The sequence below is a fragment of the Hemitrygon akajei genome, chromosome 2 (assembly GCF_048418815.1).
Source record: "Hemitrygon akajei chromosome 2, sHemAka1.3, whole genome shotgun sequence".
NCBI lineage: Eukaryota > Metazoa > Chordata > Chondrichthyes > Myliobatiformes > Dasyatidae > Hemitrygon > Hemitrygon akajei.
In genome coordinates, this window is record NC_133125.1 from 91796443 (window position 1) to 91819377 (window position 22935).

The 22935-nt window shown below is 41.2% G+C and overlaps 1 protein-coding gene across 1 annotated transcript in view; it reads right to left on the minus strand.

The window, feature by feature from the left end:
* The window catches only part of LOC140714540 (von Willebrand factor D and EGF domain-containing protein), a 308836-nt gene that overhangs the window by 88824 nt on the left and 197077 nt on the right, over positions 1-22935 (minus strand). The gene's annotated exons all lie outside the window — the stretch shown is intronic.

A 22935-nucleotide genomic window follows, 5' to 3' on the forward strand; every position in this document is an offset into this window, starting at 1 on the left:
ACTTTGTTATTTTTAAGCAATTCTTGTGTAGCTTTGGCTTTATGCTTGGGGTCACTGTCTTGCCAGAAAACAAATCTTCTCCCAAGTCACAGTTCTCTTGCAGACTGCATCAGGTTTTCCTCCAGCATTTTTGCTGCATTCATTTTGCCCTCTACCATCACAAGCCTTCCAGGGCCTGCTACAGTGAAGCAACCCCACAGCATGATGCAGCCACCACCATGCTTCACGGTAGGGATGGGTTGTTTTTGATGACGTGCCGCCTTTGGCTTACACCAAACATTTAGTCTGATGGCCTAAAAGCTCAATTTTGGTTTCATCAGACCATAGAACCTTCTTCCAGCTGTCTCTCACGTGCTTCAGGCAAACTCCAGCTGAGACTTCATGTGAGTTTTTTCAACAGTAGCTTTCTCTTTGCCACTCTCCCGTAAAGCTGTGAAACACCCAGGCAACAATTGTTGTATGTGCAGTCTCTCCCATCTCTGCCACTGAAGTTTGTAACTCCTCCAGAGTTGTCACAAGTCTCTTGGTGCCCCCCCCTCACTAGTCCCCTTCTTGCATACTCCCTCTATTTTTGAGGATGGCCTGCTCTAGGCAGATTTACAGCCGTACCATATTTTTTCCATTTCTTGTTGATTGACTTAAGGGATATTCAATGACTTGGAAGTTTTCTTGTATCATCTCCTGAGTTCTGGTTTTCAGTAACCTTTTCGTGGAGTTGCTTGGAGCGATCTTTTGTCTTCATGGTGTGGATTCTGCCAGGATACTGGCTCACCAGCAGTTGGACCTTCCAGATACAAACTCTACTCTCTCTATACCCCTGACTGTGTGGCTAGGCATAGCTCAAATACCATCTACAAATTTGCTAATGATACAGCCATTGTTGGTAGAATCTCAGGTGGTGACAAGAGGGCATACAGGAGTGAGATTTGCCAACTAGTGGAGTGGTACGACAACAGCAACCTTGCATTCAACGCCAGTAAGACGAAAGAGCTGACTGTGGACTTCAGGAAGGGTAAGACGAAGGAACACATACCAATCCTCATAGAGGGATCAGAAGTGGAGAGAGAGAGCAGTTTCAAGTTCCTGGGTGTCAAGATCTCTGAGAATCTAAGCTGGTTCCAGCATATCAATGCAGTTATAAAGAAGGCAAGACAGCGGCTATACAGTACTTCATTAGGAGTTTGAAGAGATTTGGTACGTCAACAAACACACTCAGAAACTTCTACAGATGTACCGTGGAGAGCATTCTGACAGGCTGCATCACTGGGGGAGGGGTGGGTGGGGGTGACTGCTCAGGACTGAAAGAAGCTGCAGAGGGTTGTAAATTTAGTTGGCTCCATCTTGGGTACTAGCCTACAAAGTACTCAGGACATTTTCAAGGAGCAGTGTCTCAGAAAGGCAGTGTCCATTATTAAGGACCTCCAGCACTCAGGGCATGCCCTTTTCTCACTGTTACCATCAGGTAGGAGGTACAGAAGCCTGAAGGCACAAACTCAGCGATTCAGAAACAGCTTCTTCCACCCCGTCATCTGATTCCTAAATGGACATTGAACCCTTGGACACTACCTCACTTTTTATATTATTTTTTTTGCATGATTTTTAATCTATTCAATATATGTATACTGTAATTGATTTACTTATTTATTTAATATTAGTAGTAATTTATTTTGTTTTTTTCTGCTATATTATGTATTCTATTGAACTGCTGTTGCTAAGTTAACAAATTTCACGTCACATGCTGGTGATAATAAATCTGATTCTGATTCTGTATTTTTACTACAGTCAACTGAAACATCTTGACTGCACACAGTTCTCCAAAAACAGATCTCTATTTAACTAATTATGTGACTTCTAAAACCAACTGGCTGCACCAGTGCTGACTTGGTGTGTCATATTAAAGGGAGCGAATACTTGTACAATCAATTACTTTGTGCTTCACATTTGTAATTAATTTAGATCACTTTGTAGAGGTTTGTTTTCACTTTGAAATGATAGAGACTTTTTCTGTTGATCAGTGTCAAAAAAAGCCAAATTCATATATATGTATGTATAATGTTAGCCAGAGGTCCTTGACCTTCATCTATTGGTTTCTTCCTATGTTCGTTCCTTATTGCTTCTTATCCTAACCAGCTTTTTGTCACCATTATTTAACTCACTTTTACATTCCTACCTAAAATGATCTAACAAGAAGTTAGGTTTTATCACAAGTACCACATAATCTCCCAAAAGAAATGAGTTATAAACACAAGCTCAGCCTGTGAGACTAATGAATACCTGCCACCATCGAGGTTTCGTCACTAGGACAGTAAGTTGTGTACTTGTGCTGTACACAACATGCACTTTGAATTATATTCTATCAACTATTTGTGTTAATATTTTGTTTTATGTGCTGTGTATGATGAGGGTTTTGTGGGTGCACTGTGGTTAGGAGAAAGGTTGCTTCATTTGGTTATATACACTATATGTACAGTCAGATGACCATAAACTTTAAATGCTGGAGGAACTCAATGAGTCAGGCAGCATCTATGGATAGAAAATGGTTGACGTTTCGAGCTGAGACCCCTCAACAGGACTGGCGAAGAAGGGAGCAGAAACCTAAATTAGGTGGGGGATGGAGAGGAGTAGAAGCTGGCCGGTGATAAATGAGACCAGATGAGAGGGAAGGTGCATGGGTGGGGGAGGAGGAATGAAGTAAGATGCTGGAAGAGGATAGGCAGAAGATAAAGAGCTGAAGAAGAATGAATCTGATAGGAGAGAACCAGAAGGAGGTGATGAGCAGGAGAGAAGGGAAGGGGGTAAGAGAATAACCAGAATGGGGAATGGAAAACAGAGAAAAACATAAAATATTGCAGCAGAGTACAGGCCTTTCATCCTATGATGTTGTGATGACTCTTTCACCTACTATAAAATCAATCTAACTCTTCCCTCCACATAACTCTACATCTTTTTCTATCACCCATGTCTTATCTAAGAGTTTCTAAATGACTCTAATGTATCAGCCTCTACCACCACCCGTGACTGCATTCCATGAGGGAAGGAGGGAGGGGGGCGAAATTACTGGAAGTTGCAGAAATCGATGTTCATGCCTACCCAGATGGAATATGAGGGATTACACCTCTAACCTGAATTTGGCCTTATCATGGCAATAGAGGAGGCCATAGATAGACATGTCAGAATGGGAATGAGAAGTCAAATTGAAATGGGAAGCTACTGGAAGATCTTGAGCAACACACACAAAATGCTGGAGGAACTCAGCAAGTCAGGCAGCATCTATGGAAATGAATAACAGTCGATGTTTCTGGCTGAGGATCTTCAGGACTGGAAAGGAAGGGAGAAGGTTAAGAATAAGAAGGTAGGAGAAGGGGAAGAAGGACGTTAGGTTATAGGTGAAGCCAGATGGGTGGGGAAGGGGAAATTAAGTAAAAAGTTGGGAGGTGATAGGTAGAAAAAGGCAAAGTGCTGGCGAGGAAGGAATCTGATAGGAGAGAAGAGTAGACTATGGAAGAAAGAGGAGGAGGAGGTGCACCAGGGGGAGGAGATAGGCAGGTGAGGAGAGAGGTCAGAAGCAAAAGTTGGGAGACCAGCAGGAGATCCTGCTTTCTGTGGCAGACAGAGTTTAGGTGCTTGACAAAGCAAGTCCCCTATCTGATTGATATACAGAAGGCTGCACCAGGAGCATCAGATACAATACATGGCCCCAAAGGACTTGTAGGAGAGAGATCACTTCACCAGGAAGGACTGCTTGAAGAGAAATGAGTTAACTCATGTCAGCTTTTGCACCACAAAATGGTCACATACTCAAGCAGAGTGGAAATCTCTAAACACTTTACAGATGCTATTTTGAGGCCAGTTTAAAAGTCTGTAGGCATTTTCTTGCCAGTCTGTCAATAACAACCATTGTGTCATATGAAGTGTTTATAGCACAATTTACAGATTCTCATGGTGTAAGAATGGTTCTTGCAATGATAAGAATGATAATCTTTAAGAGGTGGCAAGAAGTATGTGAAGCAGAAGAATATTTACATTCACTCTGTCCAGTACTACAGAAATGATGCAGGATATTGACAGGTGAATGTTGGTAAAATTTCTTCTGTGAATGAAGTGGACACGTAACATCAGCTGTAGAATCAAAGGAGACCACAGTGTGGGACATACAGATCCTATATGCCAATCTATCCACATTAAAGGATAGAGACACCTTAGTCTCAGTGTAACAGTGCATCATTTATTTGGAGTAGAGTGTTCCTTTGCAAAGTGGGAGGAACTAATTGTGAATGATGATGCTAAAAAATGACTTGGAGATCACGATTCCATCTCATGCTTCTATTTCTAATCTCACTTCCATATGTAATCTTACGACAAACTAGCTCAAGTCCCAATGCTTGAGGATATGCTCCGCTGATGGACTTGGACAGTCTCTGCTTAAAATCCAATGGTTGTCAGCCAAGAACATCTCAGTACTGATCTAACAGTCACTGAGATGAAAGCAGTGGTTTAGTTGTAAGAACAGCATCAAGAGGAAGAGAAGAGTTTTGTAATTCAATATGGACTTGATCACCGGTGTCCAACAAAATGTTATGTTCCTGGTTTTTCTTAGAATCATATAAAACATGTTCAATTGTATCAATATCCAGTTTCATGCGCTTGATTACTGTATAGGATATTCATTTTTGTACCAGAAAGATGTGATTTGACTAGGATCAACACGGGGATAGCTATGTTTGGATAATTGCAGGATAGCTGTGTCACAAATACTTTCAGGTGGATATTGGACGAAAGGCAGGGTTTCCCAACCTTTTTTCTGACATGGAACATAAAGCAATACCATTAAGCAAGGGGCCTGTGGACCCCAGGCTGGGAAACCCTGGATTGCTGACTGGAAGATGCCTTTTTCAATTTTTACTACTTTTGGGGAGGAGATACAGGAGCCTGAAGACTCGGACTCAATTCAGAAACATTGTCTTTCCTTCCACCATCAGATTTCTAACCAGTCCATGAACAAACACTACCTTCTTATTCTATTCATTTATTTTTGTAATGTACAGCAGTTTTTATGTCTTTGCACTGTAATGCTGTCACAAAGCAACATATTTCATGTCATGAGAGTCAGTGGTAATAAATCAGATCCTAGCTGTTGTACATGCTACTTGTATTGCTTTCGTTGATGTTACTGATTGAGTTTTACTGTGTTGATGGAAATCAATGCAGCAAACAATGCAGTTAATATATTGTCCCCTTCTACTGAGAATACAAGAATATAGAAGCAAGAGTATGTCACCTTGCCCTTCAAACCTGCCCTGCTATTGGATATCATTATGACAGATCTGCCGCAAGCCTTAATTCCTCTCTGTTTCTATCCATCCTTCCTGGAGCTGTGCACAATATACACTCAATATGCATTCTTCCTGCAGCTCCAGTCTTGAGACCTCAAGATGTAGGTGCAGAATGAGGCCATTTGGTTCATCGAGTCTGCTTCGCCATTTCATCATGGCTGATCCATCTTCTGTCTCAGCTTCAATTTCCTGCCTTCACCCCATATCCCTTCATGCCCTGACCAGTCGAGAATCTATCAACCTCTGCCTTAAATATACGCAATGACTTGGCCTCCAGAGCTGTCCGCGGCAACAAATTCTACCCTCTCGCTACTGAGCACTGTCATTGGTAAAATCCTGAACAGTGATTACAAACATATTGGAATCCCTGTGATTTATGAAAATACTTGGGTTATCTGGAATGCACAGATTGCCTCATCTGTAATTAATGACACTCTTAACCTGCTGGAAATCTTTGAGCATCTGCCCATTCTAGTCAGAGTAGGAAGCCCAGAAGATAATCATCAGCCCTAGGAAGCAATACAACAGGCTCAGCTAATGGATCTATCTTTACTAGAGTTCTGGAGGAATCTAAAGGCAAAAATGTTGAGAATATTGCTGCTAATGGAATCTGATAAGGAGCAGCTTTGTTTCTGGGGGTCTGCCATGAATTGTTCCCACCCTGTGGTTTACGGACCCCTCCGTTAACGGTAAGGATTGGGAACCCCAGTCCAAGGTGCTCAAATGGTCAAACATGTCAAATTCTACTTTTAGACCCTTTTGGGTGTGTAGTGTCTCCAGCAATGTTAACCCTTTGCCGACTTTGCCCATATTGAGCTAATGTGAATACCACACTGCTTTACATTATAATTCATGGTTTGAGAAGTTGCTATTGGAAAAGGGAAAATGAATGTAAACAGAAAAGAACATTAAGCTAATAAGTGGTGTAAAGGGTCCATGTATGCTTTATGGTCCATAACTGCTGGAACACACTGTATACTTAGCTGGAAAGCTACTTAAGAACTTTATGAAGCGTAATTGGCTATAAATTAGGTTGCACAGCATTTCCTTTTCAATATTACGTGTTTGAAAATCACTTATTTGCAAAGCAGACTGTGATTATGTCACACCAGTCACAACAATTCAATTGAACACTTTTAGTTCAAAAATTACCTTTGATCCAGTTTCCATGACAATCACACACACAGTTATCCCATGCTTGTGCAATAGTCATTTGGAATTTTGCCTGGGAATTAAGATTGTATCGTTCTGTGGAGAGCCTAATGTTGGCCATTCTTGGAACAACCAAACTCTCATGCTGCTATTTGCTAGTATATGTAAAGGAGATGTTCTTGGACCAGACTCTAGTCTAAACAATGGGAAGCTGATACACATTTAGCTCTCTTTTCAACTGCAGAGCTTAGGCTGCAAACTGACCCACACTATGAGAGAGCTACTGAGAGAGAGGGAGAGAGATCGGAGAGCACTGCAAACAATCCTATCCAAGGGAGAAATTCTATGCAATGTCTGTAAGTTCCAGCTGCATTCACCCCACCAGACTGCCAATAGTTACAGCTTGGTACACTTCCAACAAATGGGCAAAGAAGTGCTAGATGAACTACAGAATAGGCAAGTGTATGGTCATGCATTTGTTTGAAGGAATAAGGACTGTAAGACCATAAGACAGAAGAGCAGAATTAAGCCATTTGAGCACCTTGAACTGGGGTTCCCAATATTTTATGCCATGAAGCCTTACCGTTAACTGAGGGGTCCTTAAACCACAGGTTGGGAACAAGTCATGGCAGATTCTGCTCTACCATTCCATCAGGGCTTATCCCTCTCAACTGTCAAAGGACATCAACAGTTATGGGGAGAAGGCAGGAGAATGGGGAAGGATAATAAACCAGCCATGATCAAATTGTGGACCAGACACAAAAGGCCAAACAGACTAAATCTGCTCCTATATCTATGGCCTTTAGTAAGGCATTTGACACATTGTAGACTCCAGAAGGTCAAGTTACTTGGATCCAAGGCAAGCTGGTCAATTGGATTGGTGAAAGGAGGCAGGCAGTAGTGGTGTAAGGGTGCTACACTGAATGGAAATCTGTGACTAGTGTTGTACCACAGAGACTGTTGCTGGGACTTTTGCTGCTTGTTTGTAATATATATCCCAGTACACCTAGAAATCCAAGTGCATAATTCCCTAAAGGTGGTAATACAGTTTGATCAGGAAAGTATATGGCATGTCTCATAGGCTATTGAAAATAAAAGTTGGAGTATTGTATTGCAAATTTAAACGGTGTATTGTGTGCAGTTCTGGTCGCTAGACTATAGGAAGAATGTTATTGTGCTGGACAGAGTGCAATGGTGTTGAGCAAGACATTGCCCTGATTGGAGGATTGGATCACAGGGAGAGATTAGATAGGCTGGGATTGCTTTCTCTGGAATGAAGAAGGCTGAGGAATATTCTAATAGAAGTATACAAGGTAATGAAAGGCATAGATAGGTTAGATTGTCAAAATGTTTTTCCATGTTAGGGGTATCAAAACAAGAAGGTATAGTTTTAAAATGAGAAATTGGACTTTTATAGGGGGTCCAGGGATTTTTTAAAAAACTCTGGTGGTGTTTGTTATCTGGAACACATTGCCAGAGAACGTGGTGGAATCAGATACAACCATAAGTTTAAGAGGCATTTCGCAGACAATTAAATAGACAAGACACAGAAGGATATGTTCCTAATGTAAGCAAATTGGATTAGGGCCAATAGGCAAAAAGGTCAGCTTGGACGTAGTCAAGCCTGTTACTAGGCTGAACAACAACTAAGACAGTGAGCTTGCTGACATAAACTGGTAAGAGATGTGGGTTCACCTCTGCTGTGAGGAAGCATGTCACCCAAAAGAAACTCGGGTATTAGAATGGATTTTAGCTGGGGAAGTATTTGGAATTTTTCAAGAAACCATCAGATGTTGTGATGGGTGTTCTGTGTTTCAATGGAAGAATTAACTGGAGGATCCAAACCTGTTCTAATCCATGGTTGTTTTCCTAAACTCTGTTGTGGCAAGAGGGTAATAAGTATTGCAATCTTTATACATCTGGCCACATAAATTAGAAGAAAATACTCTTGAACTTTGGCGAGTGAAGATGATTAAATTCAGCCATGCTGGCCAGTTGAGAACAGCCTGAGCAGATGTTAGTATTTTCTGCAGAATATGAATGAATTTTCAGCTGTCTTTGCTGCTGCAATTCTTTGGATTTCTTCCCTCTAGTCTTCTGCCAGAAGTTATTGCACATTTTAATAAAGAACAGTTTCAATCCAATAACAGCATCTCGCAAATATTACCCAACACCTTTCACTCTTGTCAACACAACTGTTTAATTTTGGTTACAGTTAAGCTGATTTCAAGTTGGAGCTCTGTCAGTACAGGTTCACTAAATCAAACCATCGCCAAGCTCTATCCAAATACTTTTGGAAGTAATGCACTGCCCAGTGCTCTCTTTATGGTATTACTTATTTTAAAAAGGCTTCAATCACAGGCCTCATGGACAGACAATATTTCTCTATAAGCAACAGCTTGGCTTATTGCAAGTGGTAAGGGAGGACCCTCAAAAAATTACAGATTTTAATGCTGCTGTAATTCATCAAAATGGCTAATAAAGCTAAAGGATGGTTCAGTCTGGTGAAGTATTCCTTGTAGAGAAGAATACTCCTCTAATTTCTAGGATAGAACAATATCAAATAATAGTAAATTGGTAAGGAGTGAGTATAGAATGCATATCACCTACTTTTCTGTACTGAACATGAGCGATAATTTTATCTGCACATTAACAGCTCTACTAATGTAAATGTCTTCAAGCTCATTTGTGGAAAAAGTTTAAATTCCTCTCTTTAATGTTTCTTTTTTTCCCTTTTCTAGGTGGTTCTGCTTTTATCGAGGTCCTGATCTACAATTGGCACTAAAACTGCATTTCTTCTATAGCAGTTGAGTTCCCGTTCTTTGAGCCCATCGGCCAACCATTTTCCAACATTCTCCAGGCACAGCTTGGAAGATGGTGCCTCTGGGGTGCAGCCCTGAAGACAACCAATTCCAGGCGGGTATTGCCAAACTGAGGCGTCACGGGAGATGGAACATTCGGATTTCACTGTGGCAGATGTATGGACGGAAGTCACTGTAGCCAAGTAGTCACATTCTCTCTCTCCTTCTCCCAATGGTGGCAGAACCTCCAAATAAAAAAGTACTACAGCAGACAATAACACCGAAACAGCAACCGTCAGTCTCCCCATTCATTGTGAAAAATGGTTATACCTCTCTGTCCTTGTTGGAGCGAGAGGGAGAGAGAGAGAGAGAGGGGGGGAGAGATAGAGAACCTGTGGCATGTCAATCTATCAGGTAAACAATAGTTTTTTGCTGATTGCAGATCATGGTGACTCTTTAAGTGCTTTGCTCTTGCTGGATGGGTGATGGGCACTGACAATTTTTTGCTGAAATGGATGTGGGGGAGGGGAAGTTTGATGTTTGCTGCTGCTTGCGTGGGGGAGGGGGAGAGGGGACTTTGGGGTTTTAATGTTTTTTCTCAGTTATTCTTTTGGGGTTCTGTTTCTAGTGGTTGCAAAAACAAGCATTTCAGTTTGTATACAGTCTACGTTCTCTGATTAAAAATAACAGAACCATTTGAACCAGTTATTATAGATGGTTGATCTTATACCGGAAATGAATAGTTTTAACAAAATCAAGAAAAGTTGCAATGTGCCAATAAATTTCTTTTGACTTACCATAAGACTTTAAGACTTAGGAACAGAATTAGGCCATTCAGTCCACTAAGTCTGCTCCACCATTCTATCATGGCTGACTTATTATCCTCCTCAACCCTATTCTCCTGCCTTTTTCCTTTAACTTTTGGCATCTTGACTTATCAAGCACCTATCAACTTCCACTTTCAATATATTCAGTGACAACTGTCTGAGGCAATGAATTTCATAGATTCACCACCCTCTGGCTAAAGAAATTCCTCTGTTCTGAGGGTGTGCCCGCTGGTTGTAGACTCACCCACTATAGGAAACATCCTCACCACATCCACTCTATCCAGGGCTTTCAATGCTGAAGAGGTTTCAATGAGATTGCCCCTCATTCTTCTAACCACCAGCAAGAACAAGGTCAGAGAATTCAAACGCTCCTCATATATTAATGCTCTCATTCCCGGAATCATTCCCATGAACGTCCTCTGGACCATCACCAACACCAGCTCATCTTTTCTAAGATAAGGGGCCCAAAACTGTTCACAATACTGCAGGTGTGCTATTAAATCAATGCCTTATAAATCCTCAGTATCACAATTCTGCTCTTATATTCTAGTTCCCCTGAAATAAATCCAAAATTGTATTTGCCTACCTTACCACCAACTCAAACTGCATGTTAACCTTTAGGGAGTCATGCAGAAGGCTGCCCAAGTCCCCTTGCGCCTCTGATTATTGAATTTTCTCCTTGTTTAAACAAGCTTCTACCAAAGAGCATGGAAATACACCTCCCTACACTATATTCCACCTGCCGCTTCTTTGTCCATTCTCCCAATCTGTTTGTACTTCTACAGACTCCCCGCCTGCCTCCTCAACACTATCTGCCCCTCTACCTATCTTTGTATCATCAGCAAACAACCACAAAAATCATCAATTCAAAAATCCAAGACATTGGCATATAACATGAAAAGATGCGTTCCCAGCACCTATGTTCCCTCTAAGCTGTGTGTGTGTGTGCATGCACACACGTTTTTCAACTGGCGCACAAAGGAAATTAGTGTGCGCACAAAAGGTTATTTACCTAAAATAATGTAGTAATTAATAATTATACTTATTGAAAATAGTCTTTTAGCTATATTTTTCTGTTAACTAGGTAGTCGGTTTTTCAAATACCACAATGCATGTCATTAATTAACGTCACCTCACCTTTCCTGTTCCGGTTTGTACAGCTGCATCACAGTGGCAGCCATCATTGGCGGACAGTGTTCATATCATAAAGTTTACAAAGATCTGTTTAAAATCCTGTATATAGTTTACTAAGTTTTTATTGAAAAAAATACTGATTCACTATGTCGAATTCAAAAGTAGCAAAGGGCGAGAAGTGCATAAGAACTGCAAATTTGTTTAAAATTGAATGGCTTCAATTTTAATTACACTGAAAGCTCATGAGGTCATGAATGTTCAGCTATGAGAAATACTTATATATGATTCGGAAACTGGAGTTATGTTTCTATTGTCGTGATGCAAAAGTTGCTGGAGAATTTGCTCGTGGAAAGAAGTGGGATCATATTTGGAAACTTGACTTTTTGAAGCATCATTTGGCAAGTAAATCACATTTGGACGGTGTACAAAAGCTCAGGCAACAGAACCCGTCATTACCCGTTACAGGAGTGCTACACATATTACGGTTGAGCACAGATGAGCAAGAGTGAAAATGATCGAACCCAGAGGACATCAAAGTTCTTATCGACAGTGTGTTGTTAGCTGTTAAAATGAGTAACTCTTTACATTCAGTTCAACACATTAATGAACATATGTAGAAGTACAGTATGTTCAACTCCCAGACAGCTGGTGAAGCAAAAATTATGCGTTCGAATTTCTGGAGACTATCAACTATATTGTTCAGAAAGACATGTTTGAAGAAATAGCATCTGCAGATTTTTACACGTTAGCAGTTGATGAAACCATATTATTTGTTATGTCATTTTGTTGTTATTCTGTGCAGTTTTATGTCAAATATTTTGTAAACCTACATAAACTGTGCCATGTGCGCATTCAGTGCGCAGATACTTTTGTCACAGGAAAAAAATTTGCACAACATAAGATTTTTGCGCACACTGACTACTAAAATTAGAGGGAACACTGCCCAGCACCAATCCCTGCAGAACACCACCAGTCACTAGCAGCCAATAAGAGAAGGCCCCTGTTTATTCCGACTCTTTGTCTCCTACCAGTCATCCAATCTTCTATCCATGCTAGTATATTTCCTGTAATATCATGGGCTCTTATCTTGTTAAGCAGACTCATGTGTGGCACTTTGTCAAAGGCCATCTGAAAATCTAAGCCAAATGCTGGTTTGTCTATCCTCCCTGTTATTTCCTCAAAGAATTCCAACAGATTTGTCAGGCAAGATTTCCCCTGAAGGAAAGTATGCTGACTTTGGCCTACTTTATAATGTACTCCCAAGTACTCTGAGACCTCATATTTAATAACAGACTGGAACTTCTTTCCAACCACTAAAGTCAGACTAACTAGTCTCTAATTTCCTTTCTTCTGCCTCCCCCTCTTCTTAAAGAGTGGGTTGGGATTTGCATTCTAGTCCTCTCGAACCATTCCATAACCTAGTGATTCTTGAAAGACCATTTCTAATGCCTCCACGATCTCTTCAGCTCCCTCTTTCAGAAGCCTGGGGTGTAGTCTATCTGGTCCAGGTGGCTTATCCTCCTTCAGATCTTATAGCTTCCCAAGCACCTTCTCCTTAGTAATAGCAACCACACTCACTTCCAATCCCTGACTCACTCCAATTTCTGGCATACTGCTAGGTCTTCCACAGTGAAGACTGACACAAAATACTTATTATGTTCATCCACTTGTTCTTTGTCCCCCATTACTACCTCATCCACTCTCACATCTATTTTACTCTTCATAAATCTGTAAAAACCTGTTTTATATTGTTGGCTAGCTTCCCTTCATATTTCATCATTTCTTTCCTTGTGGTCTTTTTATTTGCCTTTTGTTGTTTTTTAAAAGCTTCCCAATCCTTTGAATTCACTTATCAGCCATGGTTGCTGCATCCTCCCTTTAGAACACTTCTTTATCTTTGCAATACATCTATTCTGAATGTTCCAAAATGCCCTCAGAAACTACCCATTGCTGTTCTGTTGTCATCCCTGCTTGTATCGCATTCCAATCATCTTTGGCCAGCTCCCCTCACATGCCTCTGTAATTCCCTTTACTCCACTGTAATACTGATACATCTGACAGTATCTTTTTCTTCTCGATCTGCAGAGTGAACTCCATCACATTATGATCACTGTCTCCTAAGGGCTCCTTTACTTTAAGCTTTCTAATCAAATCTGGTTCATTACACAACACCCAGTCCAGAATTGCTTTCCCCTAGTAAACTCAATCAACTTGGCTACAGTTCAGAAGCCTGTACATAATTTCCTTCAGGGTTTTTTTTACCTTTACAATTTGTTGACTCTACCCACAAGGATTCTACATCATCCAACTACATATCATCACTTTGATTTCATTTCATTTTTACCAACAGTGGTACCCCACCTCCTCAACCTACTTGCCTGCCCTTTCGATGCAATCTGTAACCTTAGGTGTCCCTTAGCTGTATCCTTAGCTCACAACAATGATCTTTTTTCCAGCCTGGACTCAGTGATGCTCTAAACCTCATACCTCCCAACCCCTAACTGTGTGAAACGATCATCAGCCTTATTCCATATAGTGTGTGTACTTAAATATAACACCTTCAGTCCTGTATTCATCACCTTTTTCAATTTTGGATCCATGTTACAGTTCAACTCTTCCCACTGACTGCAATTTTGCCTGGTCATCTGCCTGCCCTTCCTCACTGTCTCACTACACACTGCATTTACTTGTCTAGCAACTGCCCCATGCTTGACTCTGATTCCCACCCCCCTGAAAGATTAGTTTAAACCCTCCCCAACATCTCTAACAAACCTGCCCACAAGGGTATTGGTCCCCCTCAGGTTCAGATGTAACCCCTCCTTTTCTATAGGTCATACCTTCCACAGAAGTGATCCCAATGGTCCAGAAATCTGAAATCCTGCCCGCTGCACCAACTCATCAGCTAGATTATCCTATTCTTACTCTTACTGGCACGTGGCATAGGCAGCACTCGAGGTTACTACACTGGAGGTCCTGCTTTTCAGCTTTCTCCCCAACTCCCTGTCTTCTCTCTTCACAACCTCCTCCCCCTGCTCCAACCTCTGTCACTGGTACCAAGATGTACTACAACTTCTGGCTGTTCCCCCTTCCCCTTTAAAATGCTGTGGACCCGATCCGAGACACCCCTGACCATGGCACCTAGGATGCAACAAACTATCTGGGTGTCACCTTCATGTCCACAGAATGTCTTCTATGCTCCTCTAATTATGGAATCTCCTATCACAAATGTGTTCTTCTTCTAACCTCTTCTCCTCTAAGCCACAGAGCCAGGCTTCCCCTGTGTGAAGGACCAGGGGAAGAATAAATCTGGTAGAGCAGGTAAAGGAGAAAAAAAATAGGGGCTTTATTACCCAAAGTGTTTACAAACTCAACTGCCTGTGGCCATCAAACTTTACAACTTCTCCCTCAGAGTGTCAGACACCCTGAGCCAATAGGCTGATCCTGGACTTACTTCCACTTGGAATAATTTACTTATTATTATTTAATTATTTGTGGTTTTATATTGCTATATTTCTACACTATCCTTGGTTGGTGTGACTGTAACGAAAGCCAGTTTCCCTCGGGATCAATAAAGTATGTCTGTCTGTCAGAACTGTTCTAGAGTCCAAACTTGAATCAGCTAAACAGAACAGAACTTGGTTACAACAACACAGTAAATACTCCTCAAACCAAGAGACACCACTCATCTCCTGACTGCAGGTTTATATTCGATTCCATAGTAAATTGCAGGGGAGAGAAAATATTCCTCTCCTTAAAAAGATACGGCATAAATGAAGCAGCTCCAGAGAACACCCCTCTGGCTGTAGCAGAATGGCATAAACCAATTTATCCAGCCCCATCTACTTAGGCTGGTGCAATGCAACAGCTCAGTCGTTTACCAGATTATCAGGAGGACGGTCGGCTACGGGACACTTTAATATGCCCGGTTGGTGGTGCGGCTGGTAATTGCAGCGGCTACACCCTGGTAGGTTGCCCCTAACAGTACCCAAAGTGGTATACTTATTCTTGAGGGAATGTCACAGGGGTAACTCTGCAATGACAGCTTTTTTCTCTCTCCTGACAGTCACCCAGGATTCTGCCTCCTGTAATTTAGGGGTGACTATCATCCTGTAGCTCCTAACAGTTACCTCCTCATTCTCCCATATGTGCTGAAAATAATCGAACTGCAGCTCCAGTTGCTTAACGTGTTCTCTAAGGAGCAGCTGTTTGATGCCTTTCAGGCAGATATAGTTATCAGGGAGTCTGGAGGGCTCCCAGAGTTCCCACATCTCTCACAAAGAACATACCACTAAACCTTGATCCATTCTTAGCAGACTAGCTTCGTACCAATAGACAAAGAAAGAGAAAGAAAAAACTTACTTAGAGCCTTGGCCTGTGCTTGCCCAAGCCTGTTAATCCAAAGCCTCCCACTATAACACCGGCCCACTCAAGCAATGGCCGCCCCGTTTATACCTCCCTTTCTTCTATTGGCTGAAATAAAACACTCTCAGCAAGGCTTGTTCTTTTGAAATGGCTTCCCCTCTGCAGCAGTCTCCCTCTCCTCCTCTCTCACACTTGCCACTTCAAATTACGTTGGCATTGTTGCAACAGTAATAATAGTGGGTCAAAGTGCAAGTGAGGTGGAGAATTAGAGGGATAGGTGACTTGAAGCTAAATGTCACCCTTGCTTCAATGACTAAGAGTCTGAGACAATAATAAGTTTATTGCCTTAATCTGGTTAAATCATTCGTACACAAACTTAATGGGACATCTGTCATCAGAAGTCTGTTTTTCTTTATTATTGAGTATCACAAAAAGATCAAGAATCAGTTCCTTCTGCAGGATTGCATCTGAGAAAATTTTGGATGGACTATCCTTACAAATACTAAAAAAAAATGTTGATTTCTATATCTGTAAACTTCCCTGATTTTACTACTGCTAGCTTTGAAATCTTTACTTACAAGTATTTCTGGATAGTGACACATTCTATCCCCTGTAAACTTCAAGTAATCCACAATTCTGTTATTCAAGTCTTAACTTGTAACAAATTCCGTTATCAATAAAACTGCTTTGTAGCACCCAAGTAAGGACATCTTACTTCAATTAAGTGAGACCACATCTGGAGTAGCGTGTACAGTTTTGGCTTCCTTAACTAAAATTAGATAAACTTGGCATAGTGGGTGTGCAATGAAGAGAAGGCATACAGAATGTAGAGAGACTGAGTACACTAGAGCTGATTCTGACTCTATACGGTTCAGAATCAGAATCAGGTTTAATACTGTGAATCAGCATATACTGTGAAAATTGTTGCTTTATGACAGCATGAAAGCATTACATAATCATTTAAAAATAGTGAATTATGGTAAGTATACATATATGAATAGTTAAATTAAATAAGTAGAGCAAAAATAAAATAAGAGGTAGTGAGGTAGTGCTCATGGGTTCAATGTCCATTCAGAAACTGGATGACAGAGCTATTCCTGAATCATTGAGTGTGTGTCTTCAGGCTCCTGTACCTCCTTCCTTATGGTAGCAATAAGAACAAGGCATGGCCTAGGAGATGGGGATTCTTTGAGGCATATCTACTTGAAGATGTCCTGGATGCTACAGAGGCTAGTGCCCATGATGGAGCTGACTAAGTTTACAACTCTCTGCAGCTCACTTTGATCTTGTGCAGTAGCTTCCCCACCATACTAGTTTAAAAGCATGAGAGGAGATCTCATCAAAATGTACTAAGTAATGTCAGGGCTCAATAGACTGGAGGCAGGGAGAATGTTGGCCCTGGCTGAGGAGACTTGAACAAGCGGGCACAGTTTCAGAATAAGAGAGAGATACTTTTCAACTGAGTTACTTCACACAGAAGGTGGTGATTCTTTAGAATATTCTGCTCCAGCGGGCTCCAGAGGCCCGGCAATTAGCTTCATTCTGAACAGTGATTGTTAGATTTTGTTAGTGGGGATGTTAGTAGAGCCAAGTGATATGGAGATGGTGTAGGAAAGTGGCACTGTTGTAGAGGTGGGGACGTCTCTGACAATAAAATGCCCTGCTCCATCAGTTTCATCAGAGTCATGAAATCAAAGACCACCAGAGCAACTGGGAAAATTATGTTCAGGCAATTATTTGGATTAAAATGCTGAGCTCAATGAAAGACCATTGCTTGGAAAGTTTAATTCCACTTTACTTTCCATTGATGTGTCCAACCAGCTGAGTATTTTCAATATTGATCAAGGAGTCATGTAGGACAGAAACAAGCCCTTCATCCCATCAAGTCCATGGTTACCACCAGCCATCCTTTTATACTAACCCAACATTAATCCAGAGAAAACCCAGGGGATGCAGGGAGTACTTACAAGAGACATCACACAAGATCAGGACTGAACCCCAGTCCATAAGATCAAAGACCATAAGACATAGGAGCAGAATTAGGCCATTTGGACCATTGAGTCTGCTCCACCATTCAATCATGGCTGATCCTTTTCTTTCCTCCTCAGCCTCACTTCCCAGCCTTCTCACCAGTCTTTAACAGTGTGTGACAGCAGCTCTGCTAGCTGTACTGCTATGCTAGCTGAGGCAAGCAGCCAAGCCAGCAGAGGGAATGCATGTACGTTGGCTGGTCATGCATACAAACCAACAAGAGGGCAGGCATGACAGCAAGAAAGTGAGCCCAGATTCAGTTCCTGGACTACACAGGCAGGTAAAAGATTAACTTGATAGTTGGGCTATCTGCACAAAAGGTTTCTTGCTGAAGACCAGGCACAGGAATACACTTTGCAATCCTTTTCCGGATTTTCGTCAGATCTAATCTGCGGCTGTTACAAGGCACCAAAGTATATCACTCTTTCTGACTGTGCAAGTGAGTAGTCTTCCAGATTTCCAGTTAATGTTCTGCTTGTCATCAGGATCTTGTTGCTTCAGTAAAGCAACCAGCATTATCAAAGACCTCACCCACCCGGACATTTCTCTTCTCCCTTCTCCTATTGGGCAGATGATACAAAAGCCTGAAAAAAATAAAACACCAGGCTCAAGGACAGCTTCTATCCCAACCTTACAAGACTATTGAATGGAACTTTGGTACGATAAGATGGATAAGCATTTCAGGATGTATATTGTATACATTTCTCTGACATTAAATGTACCTTTTGAAACCTATTGAAATTTCACCTCATTATCTATCCTGATGTGATCCTGCACTTTATCGTTTACCTGCACTACACTTTCTCTGTAGCTTTTATAGTTTTTTTTGCATCATTATTGGTTTACTTCAATACACTATGTAACGATCTGATTTGTATGAACAGTATGCAAACCAAGCTTTTTAATGTATCTTTGTAATAATCCAAAACCAAAACCACCTGAAGAAGGCCAGGTGATCCCACTGATACACTGTCAGGAGTCAGCGAGAGCTGTCATAAAGTCCCAACTTTACAGAATTTTATAGATTTTATAGAAATGTACTTTACAGAAGGCAATCTGTCACTTTCACACACCTTTCCTGATCCACGAAAACGTAGTTGACTCTTAGTTGAACTAGCCTTGCAAGTCACATAGTTTGTGATGAAAAGTAAATGCCAGCTTTGATAGCAAGCCACAACTTTCTGCAAGTCAACACAAAGATCTCAAAATGAACATGCTCCTTTTTCCTGGTAAAAATGTCAGGAAGACTCGAATACTCTTCTAATGCATTCGTCTCTGAAACATGATGTCAGGCTTAGCTGCTACATTCTACTCAGCCATCTCTGGAGAGGTTTGACCTAGAATCAAAGAAAGAGATTCCTGTAGAACCAAAAGGGCTCTCTACTAAATTAGGTGTAATGGTAAATTCTCAGAAACTATTCCCTGTAGATGCATTCTGGAACTGGGATAAAAATAGTTAGCATCTCTTTAAGAACCGATTTTTCCTTCATTTAATCACTGGAGATAATTCTTCAGTGAAAAGTTTAAAATTCAGCTAACCCGGTGTCAGAGAATACGTACGTGAATGATATCAAAGCCGTAGCTCAAGGTAGGTGCAGGTGAGAGAAATGTAAGCCAATGCTGATTAGGAGGGGAAGGCTACAGCGGCTCGAAGACTTCTATCACGGCTCCGGTGAGCTACCTGCGAGGCTTCCACACAGAGATTTTGAAATGAAAATCTGATCTTTCTTATTACTGGTCAAAATTTTAAATTAGGCCTGTATGCTTGCAGCACAAATTTTGATTAGTGAAGATAAAATATCACTAGGCAAGAATGATATGCCTTGAGCCAGTAAATTGATTTGGTTGATTTATAATTCCTTCCACACAAGACTACCAATGGATTGCAGAAAACGTGGTGGCAGTAGTCGATGATTGGGGGAGGGTAGATGAGGTTTTGTTGGTTTATATAAGAAACCAGATCAAGTTACTGCATTTTGCAGATGCTTTCAGAATTTTTTACCACTCCTTGGGGACCAGTGCTGGGGCAACTATATTCTGAAAGGTGACCTGGTGATAGTTTTACACTCTGCTACCATGACCAGCTTGGGTGTTAGATGCACTGATCCAAATTCAACTGTCACTAAGGCAGCATGGAAATTTACGTTTATGTAATTAAGTAAATCTGGAATCAAATCTATTATCAGTAATATCAAGTGTATAAGTACTTTATTGTTATAAAAATCCATCTTGTTCACACTCGTTCTTCAAAATAAAATATGTCATCCTGAGCCAGACCTGCTGCTATGTGACTCCAAACCCAAAATGTTGTGGCAGAGTCTTAACTATCCCATGAAGTAGCAAGCTGCAAAGATTAGGAACAATTATGGATGGACAATAATGGCACCCTCATCAGTGACACTCCCATCCATCAAATGAATAAATAATAGATTCAGTGAGAGTAAAGATTATTAACCAAAGCTTACAATTCCTGAAGATTTAGATTTGTGTTATTGAGCTCCCCAAAACCTAGCTCAGTAAAACTTGAAAGTTAAAGAATTTTATTGCTGTCCACTAAACTTGAAACCCGTTCACCTCCTTGGTGAAGCATTAGCCTCCCAACATCACATGTGTAAGAATAATATTTGTGGGACTCTTGCTAGTTAGATTGGGCCCAGCCCAAGAGCATGTTGATGCCAGAGGAAACTCTGGTGGAGCTTTATGTGGCCCTAGATGATTAAAGTCCTGGAAGCACTGTTTATCGATGAAAGTCATTTTTTTTTACTGGAGACCAATTACTCCTAAACAGTACCACCAACACAAGTTTAAAGAATGTGTCATCTCAGAATATTTAATAGGATATCAATGATTCTTTTGCTTTCTGATGAGGCCATTAACCAACAATTGATCCATCTCTGTAAATTTATAATCTCTTATCCCACAAGACTAAGGTTATCTGGCGGGTATTCTACAATTTACCAAAACGCAGATCCCACCTAATCCTCCAAGAACTTAGTTTCCTGTATATGTCAAACAACTGCAATGACTTAAATGTAATTTACACTTACTATCTACTGTGAACAAATACGGATAATGAGATTCTAGTGTTTTGACAATAAATTCAACTGGCTTGCATTATTCTCACTGGAACATTTTTAAGCAGACATTTTAGAAATTAATGAACCGGGACTGGACATAGTTATAGATGACATTGTTAGTCCTTGAACATCTGTCAGAGTTGAGGACTATTAAAAGTGGAATTAAAAGTAGGAAAAGCTGTAATTGCTGTTAAATCTCCCCTAGTCTGGATATTTTTTTAAATAACTACTGGACAAAATATATGAGATATCATATAAATTCAATAGCAGAGCATTTTACTGTGATTTACAAGTGGAAGGGATATACTTCCAAACCTACTGTTGGATTAGGGTTTTACTGAATGTTTGCCAATGATGTAGTTATGACCACATCTGGTTCCTTAAGGTTGTCACAGCTAGGGGAGGCAGTGGGGTAAGGTCCCACTATCTATTAAATGCTCCCAATGCTGTGCATCTCAGATAGCCTCTGACAACCAGGTTCAGCTCCCGGCCTTCACATGTGGCTTAGGTACTAAGCCCAGTGAGACCATTTCTACCGACAGGAGAAGGGGCAAAGACAGGTTACTGGTGCATTGAAACCAGTCACTTCAGATAGATGGGGCTCGTCAGCCGAGGTTGGCAACTCAACTAGCCGCAGGAAAACTCTGACTGCAAACCTCCACTGCCTTGTAGCTATATCACCTCATGGTGAAGGCTTGAGTAAACCCCAAGAAAAATTCCTGAGCTGAAGTCCCTAAGGCAGTCCTACATTGAGTTCAATGCTGGCTGGCAACTCACACAAAGCTGGTGATGCCAAACCGTATCAGTCTCTGCTGTTCCTTTGGATTCATCTGCTGTGTGGAAAGGGGGAGCCTGCTACATGGGCAGCAGCTTTCTCTCCATTTCATACTGCCCCAGTGTGGTGAACTACATATACCTGTCTGGACACGCCCCCTGATGACTGCTCCTGTGGCTCCTCCCACAGACCCCTGTATAAAGGTGATGGAGGTCTGAGCCCGGCCTCTCAGTCTCCAGGATGTAGTATGGTGGTCACTCACTGCTTGTTCCTTCTTCCAGTCAATAAAAGCCGATACCTCGCTTTTACGTCTCAGAGTGAGTTATTGATGGTGCATCACCCAGCCTGTGTATCATGTAGACAGCTAGGACGCAACGTCCATGGTCAACCTTGACCAATGAAGGGCCTCAGTTATGATCAATTATGTTGGTGTTTAGAGCTATGGTTGAGAAGAGACCACATTCAGACATTGTCCTTCACAGGTTTCCATAGATGCCAACAAGAATGGTCTCTATCATCTTTCTTGCAGAAAACATATAAAAGCAGGGTACATTAAGCAAGCAAAGGTGGAAAAGTGAAGGAAGGTAACATCTGTGGAAAGAGAAAAAGTTTATGCTTCAGGTCAAAAACACTTTATCAGACTGAAAAAGAACGAAAGTGAATTAGGTTTAGTTGCAAAGAGGATGAGGGAGTGACGAAGAGGTCAAAGGGCATACTTTTGATAGGGTGGGGTCAAGTGAAATTTGTAGCTTATTGTAATAAGATCCTTTTTATATTAAGGCAGTACTTAATCAAGGTGACCTGTGCCTCACTGAAACAGTGTAGAAGGTCAGAGATAGGTTAGAGTAGAATTGGTCACGGAAACAAACTGACAGACAACTGGAAGCTCGGTGTGGTTCCTGTAGGTCAATCAGGTCCTCTGCAAAGCAGTCACCAATCTGTGTGGGACTTCAATATAAGGGTTCACCCACACTGTAAGACCTGAACACAGTTTACTTGTATGGAAGAAGTGTAGGTGAATCACTGCTTCATCTGTATTTGAAGGAAATGTTGAGGACAAGGTAACTGAGTGTTTTGGTCTCAACCAGCTTATCTTTTCCAAGGGAGTACAATCCCTTTACACCTTCGTCCCACCACGGGATAATCTGAGGGCAATTTAATTTCTTCTTTTAAGTAACAACCAACCAGTTCACTGTCAACACACTCAGTTCAAAATGAACATTGCTTCCTACAACTCCACTTGCTTGAGATCTAAGGTCTAGCTATGAGAAATGCAAGGGCCAAAATTACATCTGTGTTTTTATATAATTCTCGTTTGTGACCTCTTATACTGTTCTGGAGATGCTCAAAGTAAGTTTGAGGAATATCACATCACCTTCCATCTCAGCATATTGCAGTCACCTGGAGTCAATAAACTCAACTATTTCAGGTAACTTATCTTCT